This window comes from Benincasa hispida, chromosome 10 (assembly GCF_009727055.1).
Source record: "Benincasa hispida cultivar B227 chromosome 10, ASM972705v1, whole genome shotgun sequence".
Lineage (NCBI taxonomy): Eukaryota > Viridiplantae > Streptophyta > Magnoliopsida > Cucurbitales > Cucurbitaceae > Benincasa > Benincasa hispida.
This window is the reverse complement of record NC_052358.1, coordinates 46,984,551-46,991,366: the sequence shown is the minus strand read 5'-3', so window position 1 is coordinate 46,991,366 and position 6,816 is coordinate 46,984,551. Positions and strand designations below refer to the sequence as shown.

General features: G+C 36.3%; 1 long non-coding RNA gene across 8 annotated transcripts in view; it reads right to left on the bottom strand.

Annotated features, from left to right (window-relative positions):
* Positions 1–2,750: 2,750 nt before the first annotated feature.
* Positions 2,751–6,816, bottom strand: part of LOC120087803 — a 29,447-nt gene continuing 25,381 nt past the window's right edge. For 7 of the 8 annotated variants that reach the window (XR_005484694.1, XR_005484687.1, XR_005484693.1 and 4 more), the window contains 2 exons: positions 4,863–4,964; positions 2,751–3,212 (listed from right to left, as the gene is read on the bottom strand). This is a non-coding gene — a long non-coding RNA (uncharacterized LOC120087803). The remainder of the gene's footprint in view (positions 3,213–4,862; positions 4,965–6,816) is intronic. The other variant, XR_005484690.1, reaches the window with a different exon arrangement.

The window sequence follows — 6,816 nt, the reverse complement described above, 5'->3', positions numbered from 1 at the left end:
ATATGAACAATCGTTTAATATTATATAAACGATCGTTTATATAACATTTAAACGATCGTTTAGGATTATATAAACGATATTTTATATACTACTTCACGGTCGTGTAGTATTATATAAAAGATCGTGTATATAATACTGATCAATTATTTAGTAGTATATACACGATCACGTGCATAATTCTAAGCGAACATTTATAAATAGTTGGGCGATCGCTTATCAATTTCTGGGCGATTTCTTAAAATCTGATTGGGTATTGCTTAAAATTTGCTCATCCGATTTCAGATCAATGACGCTACTTCGCATCTTTGTACGATTTGGTAAGGAATGAGATCAGTCGGGAAACCATTATGTTGGAGGTCATATGAAAGGTCTGAAGGTCAGAAACGATATAACGGTTAGTGAATTAGTGAATATTATGCACCAACGACTGAATATCGATCCAGATACATTTGATATACATAAAATGTTGCTACAATCTATTGGTCCCAGTTCTCCAATTGACATAGCCGACGATGAAGACCTTAGCTTCTTTTTAGAAGGCAGCGATGCATCCTGGATGTTATTTATATCAGTTACACCTCGCGGAAGTCATGGAGTACACACCGAGAACAAGTACCAGCAGTGCAATCCAACGAATCAACTCATTCCAACTAGTCAAAACTTTAGATATACCCAACCATCAGAGGGCCCATCATATGAACCTCATCATAATATCTTATGATTGTCTGAATGACGAGGATATAAAGGTCGGTCAGATTTTCTTTTCGAAATATGACTTGTCAGTTAAATTGTCAATACTTGCAATAAAAAAGAACTTCGACTACCATGTAAAGAAGTCAGCAAAGAGCTTGCTAACTGTACGATGTTTAGTGGAGGGTCCATGCAAAAAAAAAATTGAAAGAAAGTGATTCCTTCAAAGTGACGAAATATTCAAGTGAACATACATGTTCTCTTGAAATGAGAATGGGTAATCATCGACAAGCAAAAGCTTGGGTTATTGGACACTTAATCAAGTCCAAATACGAACAACTTGGTCGAATATACCATTCGAGGGATATCATTGAGGACGTCCGACGAGATTTTGGAGTGAATATAAGTTACAAAGGTGCTTATCGTGCTAGAGAGTATGGATTGGTTTTTGCACGAGGGTTGCTGGAAGAATCATATGCTATTGTTAGGACATATGGCAAGGTACTTAAGCTTGCAAATTCGGGTACGATATTTGAGGTTGAAGTAGAGGACGAACATTACTTTAAGTATGTCCTCATGGTATTTGGTTCATGTATTAGAGGTTTCTTGAATTGTATTTGCCCAGTAATCGTTGTTGATGGGACACATCTGTACGAGAAATATAAAAGTATGTTGTTAATGGCAACGTGCATTGATGGCAATAACAACATATATCCTATTGTCTTTAGTATTGTAAATGGTGAGAATGATGCATCATGGCATTAGTTCATGACTCATTGGAAGGCTTAGGTAGAAGACATCAAAATTTATATATATTAGATCATCACATCTCAATTGCGAAGGTTGTCTCAAGTATACTCCTTGATGCATTCCATGCCCTATGTATATACCATATTCAGAACAACTTGATGGGAAAATTTAAGAATAAGGACATAATCCCACACTTTTACCTAGTGGCGAAAGTATATAGAATGTTTGAGTTTTAGATGTTTTGGGCTAAGCTCTAGCAATATCCTGAGGTGATGGCCTATCTTGAGGAGATTGGATTACAATGGTGGGCAAGGGTTTATCAAGTCCATTATAGGTATGACAAGATGACGTCAAATATAATATAATGCCTCAATGGAGTGTTGAAAGATGCACGAGAACTACCAATCATGAAGCTATTGGAGCATATCTATGAGTGGCTACAAGGTTGGTTCTATGTTCGATGTACACATGCAATAACATGCATAAGCATTGTAACTGATTACACAATCAGTATTCCTAAGGAATCCTGATTTCTGGAACATATCGTGTTTCTCCGGTGGACATGCATATAATTAATGTGGACGATGGATATTTGAGGAGGTTTGGTTGATCTTCGTTCACGGACATGTACTTGTATGGAGTTCAATTGCATGGAGATCCCATGCTCCCATGCAATATCTGCAGCAACCCTTAGAAACATTGATGTTCAAATATTATGTGTAAAATGGTTTACAGTTGAATGTGTACTAGCTGCTTATGTAGAATTGATCTTCCATGTTGGGCATAGACAAGAATGGAGTCGAAGATCAGATTTTGAAGACTTCGAACTTCTACCACCACGAAAGGTACCAAGTATGGTTAGGGAGGTTATAACAAGAAAACGTGCAACCAGACATTAATAACACCTGACACTGGCCCATATAAGCTCGATGATATGTAATTTATGGGCGATCATTTACTTGTGTACATGCGATCGTGTACTTGTTTCTATGTGATGGTTTACATTTTTATGAACGATTATTTAGTTATATATGGACGATCGTTTAATTATATATGTACGATCATTTAGTTATTTATAGATGATCATTTAGTTATTTGTGTGCGATCGTTTAGTTATTTATAAACGATCATTTAGTTAATACTGCGCGATCGTTTATTTATGTTCTTTTTATTCTCCTTTGTATTGTTTTAATATTATTCAGTTCAACATAGACATACAGTGCAAATTCAATTCAAGAGATTCAAGTATTGATTACCATACATATTGATTAGCCACAACTGGGCAATGAATCGTTTTCTAAACAATTCCATATTGTTCTGATCTAGGCTATCCGTATCCATACCAGTTACAATATATTCTACAAACTTAGAACAAAAAATGTCACAGTCAAGAGACTTGCTCTGTTGGAGTGTTGTCTTTGATCACTTCACTTCCCATGGCCCGTACGTAAATTTTCTATGTCACTTGTCATATCTGACGAAAATCAACATCGACGGTATTAATCTGGCCACCAACTGAAGATAACCATCAAGTATGTCACTATCGATATAGTTAGGCATGGAGTCAAATACATAGATAGTGCACATTTCTAGATTGATGGCAAGCATGGGCCAGTGTTATTTGATGTTGATTGGACAAATGTGAAGTCAACATCTGTCCATGATGGTTTATATTCTTCGTGTTGTCCAAGCACCTAGTCAATAAAATAAGATGAGCCTGCCCAAAACCTCATGTGTGCTTCCTAATCCAACCAGCCTGCCATTTTTCCATCCTGGGACAAAGCAATATGTAAATATAAAGTTGAATGAAGAGTTATTTCAATAATGATATGAAATTTTGCATACGATAAAGCTTGAATCAACCATTTTGAATCGATACTTGCACAGATTAGGTCTCGACTACAACTTATGATGCACGTGTACCAATAAGAAATCCATATTCTGATCCAAACAAAAAAAAATATGTAAGTATAAATCAGATTTTCTAGATGATCGTTTAGGTGTTCTTAAATGATCATTGAAGATTTACTACACGACCGTTCAAGTTTTTCTAAACGATCATTGAGGATTATCCACACAATCATTTAATATTTTCCAAACGATCGTTTGGTATTTCTAACGATCATTTAGGATGTTTTTTAGCGATCTTTTAACATTTTCTAAATGATCATATAGAAATTTTCTAAGTTATCATTAAGGAATTACTCACGTCCCACTCATCAATGTGTTTTGCTTAAGTATCCTGAAGAACTCTTTGGTTCCAAATGTATATAAAACTGTTTGTTCCTCATTTTTAGTTTTCAGATAGCTTTTTCATTTTTTGTATGCATTCCACAACACATCGAGAACTGGGAATAACAGGTCATAGGAATTAACGGTCCTTATGGGTAAGTCAGGTATAGAGGCCAAGGTGTTTGGATTGATAATACTTGTGGCTAGTTTCAATTTCACCGCAAATGCTTATGGCTGAGACTCAATTACATGTGGTTGAGCTTCTTGGTAAAAGTTTGAAGGTGATTGAGGTTATGGATCATTTGTATGTGGTTGGGGATCACTTGAAAGAGATGGTTGATGGTCACTTGAAGGATGGGGATCATTTGAACGTGGTTGAGCTTCTCGCTCTTTGTTACCAACTGTATGTGACTTTTTTATTGGGAATGTCCTAGAACTCGCAGTTCATGTTAAACATTCTATTTATCAATAAAATATTATTATTGAGTATTTTATTCAATAAAGTTGTTGATTTTGCATTCTATTATGAAAATCCAATAAACATATCCATGTTTATATTATGAATTCTTTAACTTTATGAATGAAATTGGGTATCTCATCGTGGTAACACTGTTGGATGCGACCCATTTTGTAGGTAATACAAATGATGTGATCCACAGATTATTCATGTAGAGACATGTGAGTGAAGGCATCCTATGCAATGAGTTTGCATATAGACTGGACCACGAAATAGTCACTTTTCTTGACAACGACCGTTTACTGTTAAAACTGACTATCTCATATTTAAGTAACCTAGGATAACTCGATCTTAATCCTGAGCTAGCTATGAACTCCTGTTTATTCGAGATTATCCTTTGATCTACATGGCTGAGAGTAGTCCAACAACATTGCTCAATAAGCCTTCCATTTTGGAGATAAGAACGGATGAATAGTTGGAGACATAGCCCTGCAAGATGGAATTCATTTCTACCCATTTTAGGGTTAGTAGATAGGTTGTTATCTTAAGTACTGATTCCTGGTCTTGAACATGAAGGATCTCTTGAGGAAGAGCATCCATGAGCGCGTTCGGATCTTTACGATTTCACCGTAACCGAAATACAACATATACATTCTCACATACAGTTATGTAAACAAACAGTAATTAACAGCATGTTTTGAACATAAAAGAATAAAGGAAAGAGTTCTCATACCAGTTGAAGACGCTCTTCAAGCTTTGGAACTCAGACGCAACGGAAGACCTCTACGCAATCTCTATCGCCCAGCAAACAAGTTGGCTGCAGCAGCACAATCGTCTACACGAAAGGCAGCAACACGAATAGGTGAATGCAGTGGGGACGACACCACTAAAATGGAGCCTTTGGTATTTCTAAATGATCATATAGAAATTTTCTAAGTTATCATTAAGGAATTACTCACGTCCCACTCATCTATGTGTTTTGCTTAAGTATCCTGAAGAACTCTTTGGTTCAAAATGTATATAAAACTGTTTGTTCCTCATTTTTAGTTTTCAGATAGCTTTTTCATTTTTTGTATGCATTCCACAACACATCGAGAACTGGGAATACGCCCAGCAAACAAGTTGGCTGCAGCAGCACAATCGTCTACACGGAAAGGCAGCAACACGAATAGGTGAATGCAGTGGGACGACACCACTAAAATGGGCCTTTGGTAATTTCTAAATGATCATATAGAAATTTTCTAAGTTATCATTAAGGAATTACTCACGTCCCACTCATCATGTGTTTTTGCTTAAGTATCCTGAGAACTCTTGGTTTCAAAATGTATATAAAACTGTTTGTTCCTCATTTTTAGTTTTCAGATAGCTTTTTCATTTTTTTGTATGCATTCCACAACACATCGAGAACTGGGAATAACAGGTCATAGGAATTAACGGTCCTTATGGGTAAGTCAGGTATAGAGGCCAAGGGGTTTGGATTGATAATACTTGTGGCTAGTTTCAATTTCACCGCAAATGCTTATGCTGAGACTCAATTACATGTGGTTGAGCTTCTTGGTAAAGTTTGAAGGTGATTGAGGTTATGGATCATTTGTATGTGGTTGGGATCACTTGAAAGAGATGGTTGATGGTCACTTTGAAGGATGGGGATCATTTGAACGTGGTTGAGCTTCTCGCTCTTTGTTACCAACTGTATGTGATTTTTTATTGGGAATGTCCTAGAACTCGCAGTTCATGTTAAACATTCTATTTATCAATAAAATATTATTATTGAGTATTTTATTCAATAAAGTTGTTGATTTTGCATTCTATTATGAAAATCCAATAAACATATCCATGTTTTTATATTATGAATTCTTTAACTTTATGAATGAAATTGGGTATCTCATCTGGTAACACTGTTGGATGCGACCCATTTTGTAGGTAATACAAATGATGTGATCCACAGATTATTCATGTAGAGACATGTGAGTGAAGGCATCCTATTACAAGAGTTTGCATATAGACTGGACCACGAAATAGTCACTTTTCTTGACAACGACCGTTTACTGTTAAAACTGACTATCTCATATTTAAGTAACCTAGGATAACTCGATCTTAATCCTGAGCTAGCTATGAATCCTGTTTATTCGAGATTATCCTTTGATCTACATGGCTGAGAGTAGTCCAACAACATTGCTCAATAAGCCTTCCATTTTGGAGATAAAATCGGATGAATAGTTGGAGACATAGCCCTGCAAGATGGAATTTCATTTCTACCCATTTTAGGGTTAGTAGATAGGTTGTTATCTTAAGTACTGATTCCTGGTCTTGAACATGAAGGATCTCTTGATGAAGAGCATCCATGAGCGCGTTCGGATCTTTACGATTTCACCGTAACCGAAATACAACATATACATTCTCACATACAGTTATGTAAACAAACAGTAATTAACAGCATGTTTTGAACATAAAAGAATAAAGGAAAGAGTTCTCATACCAGTTGAAGACGCTCTTCAGCTTTGAACTCAGACGCAACGGAAGACCTCTACGCAATCTCTATCGCCAACAAAAAGTTGGCTGCAGCAGCACAATCGTCTCACGAAAGGCAGCAACACGAATAGGTGAATGCAGTGGGGACGACACCACTAAAATGGAACCTTTGGTTATTCTCGGAGTGAAAACCCCAAAGTGTGGTCTTTTGTTGA